Genomic DNA, 9,018 nt, shown 5'->3' on the forward strand with positions numbered 1-9,018 from the left:
AGCGGGAGGTCCTAATGACCACGAATCAGTTGGAGAACCAAATTGGTCTGGAAAACTTGGTTGTTTGCTCTGTACAAGAGCATAGCATCCCGGAGTAGGAACAGCAACCACCAGGGGGTGTCTCACCTAAAGACTAGCGCAATTTATTTGCGGTTTCATTACCCATCTCAGTTTATTGAACTTTTATCCTACTAATACACGTAGTCAAGAAATCGTGTGGTCATCGCTGTCAATACTGAACTGCCGGTCGCACTTATCAAGAGCGTAGGTTGTGCTAGTTGGTGTTGAAGTGGGCAAAAAAATGTGCTGTCCGTATACTGGCAGTTGCTCCTGGGAAGCTGATCCGCATGTGCCCAGGCGTCAATGGGAATAATAAGCAACACTGCTGAAAAAAGCACGCCACCAGGTTTGTCTGCTGAAATATTGGTGTTGTTTACAGCATTCTCTTGTCCTTTGGCAATTCTATGTAAAACAGACGTGGCACATCATAAATGACCCTCTGAGGGAGCAGCGAGCAGCAGTGTCATTGCTTGCCCCGGGGGGCCACTTGTGTGGCCAATGCAATCGGTGTCTTGGTTGTGCTTTACATTATGCCACAAGTGTCTCAGGCAGAGGGCGCGACAAGGTATAACAGAGTTTTGACGCTTTTCATATTCCCAATGAGGCAGATAACTGTATCAGCATGCCTTCCATCGCTATTGCTGGAAACGCGCTAAGCTTCTTGAAAGGGCGCATGCGCGAGACTTTGCTTTTGCGTGTGAGGTGTCTCGCAACTATGAGTCTAGATTTTTTTATGTCATTTCTAAGTGTTTTAAATATTTTTAGCCCTTACCTGTTCGTTAGCATTATCGTGTTTTGCGTGTCCCAAGAAAACGTGTTCAGTTGAAACCAGCGATTGTCCCATCTGCTTCTTTTATATTCAGAGCATTTCTTAGCATCGCCTCTTCCTGCGTCGGACGGCGTCAACAGCTCCGCGTCCGCAGCAGGTGCGCCTCTCCTCCTTCCCTCCTCTCTCTCAACAGCACCTGGCGCGCGCATGCGTCGTAGTCAGCACATTCGCTCCGTCGCGGTCTCGGCGTAACAGGTGCGTGATAGCAGCGCGGTTAGGGCGTGAAAGGGCGCGCGCTGCTTGCGCATGCGCACTCTCCCCCCCGTACGGCTCTCCCTCTACTGCGCGCGCTGCAAAAATAAAGCGGCTAGCGGTCGCTCGTGCTTCAGTCACTGCGTTGCTCCTTCCTTCCTTGGTTGACGCTCCCTCCACTCTAACGCGACTTTACTCTCCTCTCTCTACCCCAAACCAACACCAACGCAACTATGACCCAACTACCCACCCTAACGCGACTTTACGCGGCGTTAACCACCCCCAATGCTCTGCATTTACTCGTCGTCCCGTCGCGGGAAGGCGCGGGTATTTTTTTTTATGTCCTGGGCTTTCTTTCGCAGGTAAATGGTTCTAGGTAGTGTTCGTATGGACCAAAATTTTTTGGATTTCAAACCATAACTAGGAATTTCTTTTTGGTCAATAAATAAATCACTTCACCTTCCGCATAGAGATTATTTGCAGAAAAAACCGCTTTACCTGTATAAGAGCGGCAGGAAGGCGCCGATTTTATTTCATTTTATTTGATTAATTCATTTATATTAACCCTCAAGGCCAGAATGTTTACAAAGGCGCGTGCGGTAAAGTTATGGAAAAGAGAAAACAAAAGCAGCATAGTTGATGTTATACACATTGAGTTGGTGCTGGCAAAAAAGGATGTGGCATAGGCTTCTTCAAAACAGTGAGGGTTCTGCGATGGCAGCAGTTGCCCTGTGATCGTTGTTCCAGTCCTGCGACGTCCTGGGTATAGGTGCCTGCTAACGAGTCAGTGTGGGAATGGAATATTCCCGCTTTATTTTGATGGTCAGTGGCGAGGAGACGTTTGGTGGTGCAATAATGAAGGACGTGCGGTGATCCGAACTATAACAAAAATGTAGTGGAAGGAGCAAAGATTAAGTATCGCGACGAGTAGATAATTTCTGTAAACACATGCCGTTTTTCATTGACGTGACCGTGGATGTAAGACAATTACAGAAAATGGAAGGGGTGGCAATATTTTGAACATGTTCGAGACAGTTAAATGTTCGAAGGCGGAATTCCAAACGGGAGAGGAATCTTCAGGTCGAGGACTCACTAATGCCATTTACAGAGGGTTGTCAGGGCAACACGGGCAGTAGAAAACGTACGACGGAGGTATTGTTGCGTTTGGTTTGCGTTAGTATTCATACGAAAAATTTTACTCCACGAAGTAAGGTCTGAGGGTATGTGTACGCATAAATAATGGTAAGATGAAAGAATTGGGGTGACAAACAGGTATAGCCGAGGTTTTATTGTTTGAAACCCGAAAAATCTTGGACTTCAGTTGAGCTTCGTATTTCGGTGTTGCACCAGGGCACGGGTGCGTTAATATCTGTGTGCAGGCGTTTAATATTGGTATATTCAATTATTTTACTGACAAGGACGCAATAATTTACGTAGAAGTAAATGGTCGATGAAATGCAGTGAGGTAGATCAATAATATCAAGTAAAAACTACAAGGGTCCTATAACAGAGCCTTGCAGAATGCCCGTTTAAATAAGACTGGGTTATGATGGGTGAGTATTACCTACTACGTATTGCATCCTCTAAAGCAGAAATAACTCAAGCCAAAAAAAGTTTGTCATCAAGGAATGTTTTACTCTGCTTTAAAGAAGGTATATTTTTAGACACGTTATGTGATGCTTGCGCCATATCAGGGAATACACAGCGAGCGCATGAGCGATGGTACAAAACAAGTGAAGCTTGTGAGTGAATAATAACAGTTGAGTGTCAAAGCAGAAGTTCTTACGGAAAGAATGTTGAGGCGAGCAGAAAAAGAGATTTGTTTCAAAAAAATTTACCCAAGTGCAATACAGAAGGTGTTCAATATTATTTTTAAGGATGCTTGCTACTGATATGGTGCGCTAATTACTGGGCCAATGTCTAACACTGGACTGGTCTGGAGGGGAAATGTTTCCAGATGATGATGATGATAGTTGGGTTGTGTTGGCGCAAGGCCGACTATGGGCAAAGAGCGCCAGAAAGAAGTTACTGAATTGTGATGAGACCGTAAATACTAAAGCATGTGACTAAAAGTAAAAGTGATGCAAAACAAAAGACAATGGAGATGGCTGGTGTATAGGGCTAGGATGATTACACATGATATGACAAGAGCTGCAGAAAGTTCACCTCAGCTGAAAACTTAAAAACACGCTGACTAGAAAGCATTGGTTCGTCGGCTAAAAAATATGATGGGTGCAAAGGAATGTGTCGTCTGTATAATTCAGGGAAATGTTTGCGTCGTGTTGTGTCAAGTGCTCTGCATGTGATAAGTATGTGGACTACGGATAGGCCCTTTCCACACCTGCTACACATGGGTCCCGAAGTTCCAGTGAGCAGGTGGGAGTGCGTCCCATGTGTGTGACCTATCCGCAGCCTAGCCAGAGCGACCTAAGTGTATGTGTTGTGTGAGTCAGTTATGTAGCGTCCCAGTTGTGGTTTTATTACATGTAGTTTGTTGTCTGTTTGTTGACTCCAGTGTAGTTGCCATGTGTTACGAAGCTGTCGTCTGATGTGTGCCTTTCGGTCGGTGTAAGGTACTGTTGTAATGTCAACTGTAGTAATGAGAGCAGCATCACCAGCCATTTGGTCAGCGGCTTCATTGCCAGGGATTCCACAATGCCCTGGTACCCAGCATCTAGTTATTTCAAGATTTGAGGCATATGCAGCCATTAGTACCTTGAAAAGAGCATTGATAACATAGTCTTTAGATGACCTTCCTGATGACAATGCCTGCACAACGCTTAGAGAATCGGTGTAGACGATGGACTTTGGAATCTTATGTTCGAGGATGGGATTTGAAACGAGTAAAATGCCATACGCTTCTGCGGTGTAAATACTGCTCTGAAAATTCATTGTTTTAATTAATCTAAAATTTGTTTCGTGCGCTGCACAAGAGACAGTAGAACCAGTTTTGGACGTGTCGCTATAGAATTCTGCGCACCTGTACTTGCCCAGCAGGAACAGGAAGTGCTGCAGAATTGCATTCCTGGGTATCCTATTTTTTTTCTACAAGAGTGAATGACAGGCCGCATGATACAGGACAAAATGCCATGGTGCGATGAGATTATGAATGGGTGTCTTGTGCGTGTCTGAAAGGGGGACATTGAGTGCAGAAGCCTCCTCCCTAACTCTGAGAGAGAACGGTAAGGGAATAGATGGCCTGTTTAAAAAGAGTTGTAAATTTGATGTATCGTTCATGATGGGATTAAAAGAATGGTTGGTAAGAGACACGATCTTGGATGCATACAACAGGTCAACATACTCCCGCTGATGCCCTAGGCATCATTTGTCGCACTCGACATAAAGATTTTGAACAGGGCTAGTGCGGAATGCGCCCCATGAGAGGCGAAGGCCAAGATGCAGCACGGGGTCAAGCATTTTGAGTGCTGTCTTTGTAGCCGACCCATACACGACACTGCCGTAGTCGAGCCGAGACCCCACCAACACTGTGTACAGGCGCAGCAGGAGTTGTTTGTCGGCCCCATAAGATTGATGTGAGAGGACCTTAAATATATTCATTGTTTTTAAGCATTTGCATTTGAGCTGTCTGATATGTGGGATGAATGTAAGTTTTTCGTCAAATAAAATACCTAAAAACTTGTGCTCCTTGTTCACAGGAATTAGCACATTCGCAAAGGTGATGTCTGGGTCCGGGTGGACGCCACGCCTCCTGGAGAATAGAACACAAGAGCTCTTCGCGGATTAAGATTAAAGCCATTCGTTTCAGCCCAGCCGGCAAGTTTCTTGACGCCGAGCTGGACTTGGCGTTCGCAGATGGACAGGTTACACGATTTAAAGGATATCTGCACGTCATCTGCATACATGGAGTAAGAGATTGTAGGTGGCAGTACCTTTCCAAGAGAGTTCATTTTTACTATGAAGAGAGTGCAACTCAACACTCCACCTTGTGGTACATCATTTTCTTGCACGTGAACATTTGACAGTGCACGATCAATTCTGACACGAAAGGTTCTCTCCGACATATGACTAACTACAAAGGATGTTCAACATGTTGCCCGCAACACCGATTGACTTAGGTCACTCAGGATACCGTTCCGCCAAGCGGTGTCATAGGCTTCCTCTATGTCGAAAAACACCGTCACACAAAATTGTTCATGCACAAAGGCATCCTTTATATATGTTTCAAGAGCTACGAGTTGATCGTTCATTGATGGCCCCGCCCTGAAGCCTGCCTGGCAGCTCTCGAGAAGACCATTGTACTCAGGGAAGTACACGAGCCTGCGATTTATCATCCTCTCGAGAAGCTTGCACAGACAGCTGGTCAGGGCAATGGGTCGATATCTAGCAGGAGAGGAAGGGTCCTTCCCTTCTTTCAAGAATGCTACCACTATGGCCTCCCTCCAAGACTTTGGAATGTGCCCCGAAAGAAATATCTTGTTGTAAAGGTGAAGGAGTGTTACAAGAGTGTCTGCGTGTAAGTGCTGTATCATTGTATACGTAATGTTGTCTGGGCCTGGAGCTGGGGGTTTACACCTGCTTAGAGCAGCCCTCAGCTCATGTAGTGATAACAGGGAGTTGTAAGAAGTCTGTGATTTGTTGTTGTCGCGTATGGACTTCTTTTCAAAAGAGACTTTATGTTTCAGGAAAGTGTTTGTGTAGTGTGCAGAGCTTGACACGTGTTCAAAGTGTTGTGTAAGTGCGTTAGCCTGATCTTCTAGTGTGTCCCCAGTCGTGCTGACCAAGGGCAGGCTATGTGTATGCTGTCCTTTAAGTTTACGTATTCGTGTCCATACCTTGCGTGTGTCTGTGTATGAATTTACGGATGTTATGAAGGAGCGCCAACTATCCCGTTTTGCATCACGGCGCGCGGGCTTTCCCAAGGCCTTTGCTCTGTTAAAAGAAATTAATTTAGCCGACGTGGGGTACCTGCGAAGGACACCCCACGCCTTGTTCTGGGCCTCTCAAGCCCGCTTACAGTCCTCGTTCCACCAGGGCCTCCTTGGGTTGCGGGACGCACTGGAGGCCCGGGGCATAGGCTTTCCGGCGGCATCGAGTATGTGTGCCGTGACGAGTTGGGCTGCTTCCTCCACGTGTAGGTGTTTTATGGTTGTGTGGTGTAGTTTACATGTTTCTGTGAATGTGCTCCAGTTTGGTTTTCATTCATTAAACCTGTTATGGGAAGATGGACTGCATGGGCCTTTACCTATGTACGTTATGGAAGTGGAGAAATGGTCACTACCATATGGGTCTGTGCCCACACCCCCCTCAAGACATGGAAAGAGAACTGGGGAAGCAATCGCGAAGTCAAGATGGGAGTATGTATTGTGTCCTAAGTTATGGTATGTAGGCGGTTTTTTGTTGAAAAGGCGTCCTCCGGAGGATGTAAGAAACTTCTCTATCAGGCGACCTCGGGCATCCGTTCTGGAGGATCCCCAAATAGAGTTGTGCGCATTAAGGTTGCCTGTTAGTATGTATGGTTCGGGCAGCTGGTCAACCAGTGCCTCGAAATCAGACCTCAGAAGTGCAAAATCAGGAGGAATGTAAATGGAGTATACCGTTATCAACCTATTAAATATTATCGTACGGATTGCTACAGTTTCGAGGACAGTGTTCAGAGTGACAGGGTGGCAGGCTAAGGATTTCCGGGGAATTATGGCCACACCGGCTAAAGAATGTGTGCAGCCATCCCTCTCCTTTCTGAAGACCATGTACCTATTCAAGAAATTTGTGTGCTTGGAATTCGAATGTGTTTCCTGAACACACATTACACTTGGCTGATTAGCATGCAGTAGTTCGTATACATGGTCAAGATTTTTAAGAAGGCCTCTACAGTTCCATTGAAATATGTTTTCTCTTCCTATTATTTAGTGTGAGAGCTACTGGAGTGTGTGTGTTTGTTTATGTGTCGTCTTTTGGGGCTGTGACTCTCGCCTTTTTTGGCTAGTCGGGAGGCTTTGGCATCGGGATGCGTTCCCTGCGCTGCGTTGCAGGCAGGAACGGCCCGACTCCATCTCGTCGTCGGATGTCCGAGGGGTGCCCGACGGACCGGGCCCCCTGGACTTGGCCATCCTCGGGAGCCCTTCGTTTGAGCCGCCACCGCCGAGGGCGTCCGGGGCACCAGAGGTGGCACGGGCGGTGCGGTGGCGGTGGAAACCCGTGCGGGGCTCGTGGTGTCCATCACCTCGGTACCCTCCAACGCACTGGAGGACGGGGAGACAGAGGCGGGAGCGGCACCGGTCCCGAAGGAAAAGTTTGCCACCACAACCGCTGCTGCCTCAGCAAGCGGCGTGATGGCGGGATTGGCTGCCAGAGGCAACCCAAGGGGGGGGGGGTGGGGCAGAGACCAGGTCAGACTCGCTGAACTGGGTTCCTGTGAAAACGAGACGCCGCTGCGCCCCCCGGCGAGCTGCGTCGGCGTACCTCCCCAGGGGGAAAGAGGCGAACCTCTTCCGCGCCTCTGGGAAGGTGATGTTCTCAGTTACCTTGATGTTGATTATCTTTTTTTTTCAGTTTGAAATTTTTCGCACTTGCGGGAGTAGGCTGCATGCGCCCCCCCGCAGTTCACACAAGAGAGGGTGTCGGATGTACAGTTGTCGCTCGGATGGTCATGCGACGCACATTTTGCACACGTCGTTTGGCCACGGCAAGAGTTTGTACCGTGCCCGAACCGCTGGCACTTAAAACAGCGCCGCGGGATCGGGATGTTGGGACGGATGGAGCAACTGATAAAACCTGCATTTATGTGTTGTGGAACAACTGCGCGGTCAAACGTCAAGATAATGTGCTTGGTGGGAATCTCCTTGTCGTCTCTGCGGATAGTGATACGTCTCACGGCGGTGACGCCCTGATCCTTCAAGCCGGCAAGGAGATCCACATCTGTTTCGTTCAAGAGATCCGTCTCGGATATCACACCTTGCGAGCTGTTGAGGCTCCCATGTGGTGTGACCCTGATGTCTAGATAAGCCAGTCTAGTCTGAGCTAGAAGCTTCGTGGACTGCTGTTTGTCATTTACCTCGATTAGTAGTTCACCAGACCATGGTTTTTTGCACTTATATGATTTTCCTTTTATGGCTTCAAGAGATTTTGCGATCAAGAAGACTGACTGTGATACAAGAGGTTGCGTTGGATTGAGCGATTCCATCACGAAAAACTGAGAAAAATTATCCGGTTCAGGAAATGTTAGAGATGGCAATGAAGGAAGAGATACTTCGGTGCGGCCCCTTTTCAGGGACCGTTCGCGTTTGGGGGGGGGTTGTAAGTACCATAGGGCATACTATAAAAGCAGGGAGACTGGGGTACTTTCTTCTTTGACCTTACCCTGGTAGTCAAGGAGGTCCCGGAGCTCCCTGCCTGCTAGACAGGCAGGGAGCCCATCGGCCGGAGCTTGACCAATGCTCCAACGGCCACCGTTAGAGGTTTCTACCCTTCACCCTAAAAACACATCAGCACGGTAGGTTACAGCTTATGTTGGGGGGCTCGGGGTCCGCGGTATCGCCAGTACCATCACCAAGATTACTCAAGGTGCCCCATGTGGGGGAAAATTTTTCCTACCTCGAAGTCGGGAGGCATTTTGTGGCTGTAGAGGAAAATCTGAAATATCGGGTATGGCACCAGAAGAAGAAGAAAAAGCGCCTGCTAAAGATTTTGAAGAGAAATATTTCAGGTCCTGGCCTGGAAGACACTTTAAATGATTCCATTATTTAGTCTGTACCACGTTGTTCTATTGAAATAGTATTCAGTAGTGAGGCAACCAAAGCTGCTGGCACATGTTGGAGCCAGGCCAACGGGACGAACAAATTTTTTCCAGAATGGGGGGTTTAAAACAAAGGGGCACTCGGTGTCGGCTATAGAGTGGTTGTGACTATATAATATTTCAGTAGTGTTGCTTTTGGGTGGAATAATGATAATCCAAAATATTTCTAAAATACTAGCGAGCA

This window comes from Haemaphysalis longicornis, unplaced genomic scaffold, assembly GCF_048455015.1.
Source record: "Haemaphysalis longicornis isolate Haplotype H1 unplaced genomic scaffold, Haemaphysalis longicornis Haplotype H1 scaffold_11, whole genome shotgun sequence".
Classification (NCBI taxonomy): domain Eukaryota; kingdom Metazoa; phylum Arthropoda; class Arachnida; order Ixodida; family Ixodidae; genus Haemaphysalis; species Haemaphysalis longicornis.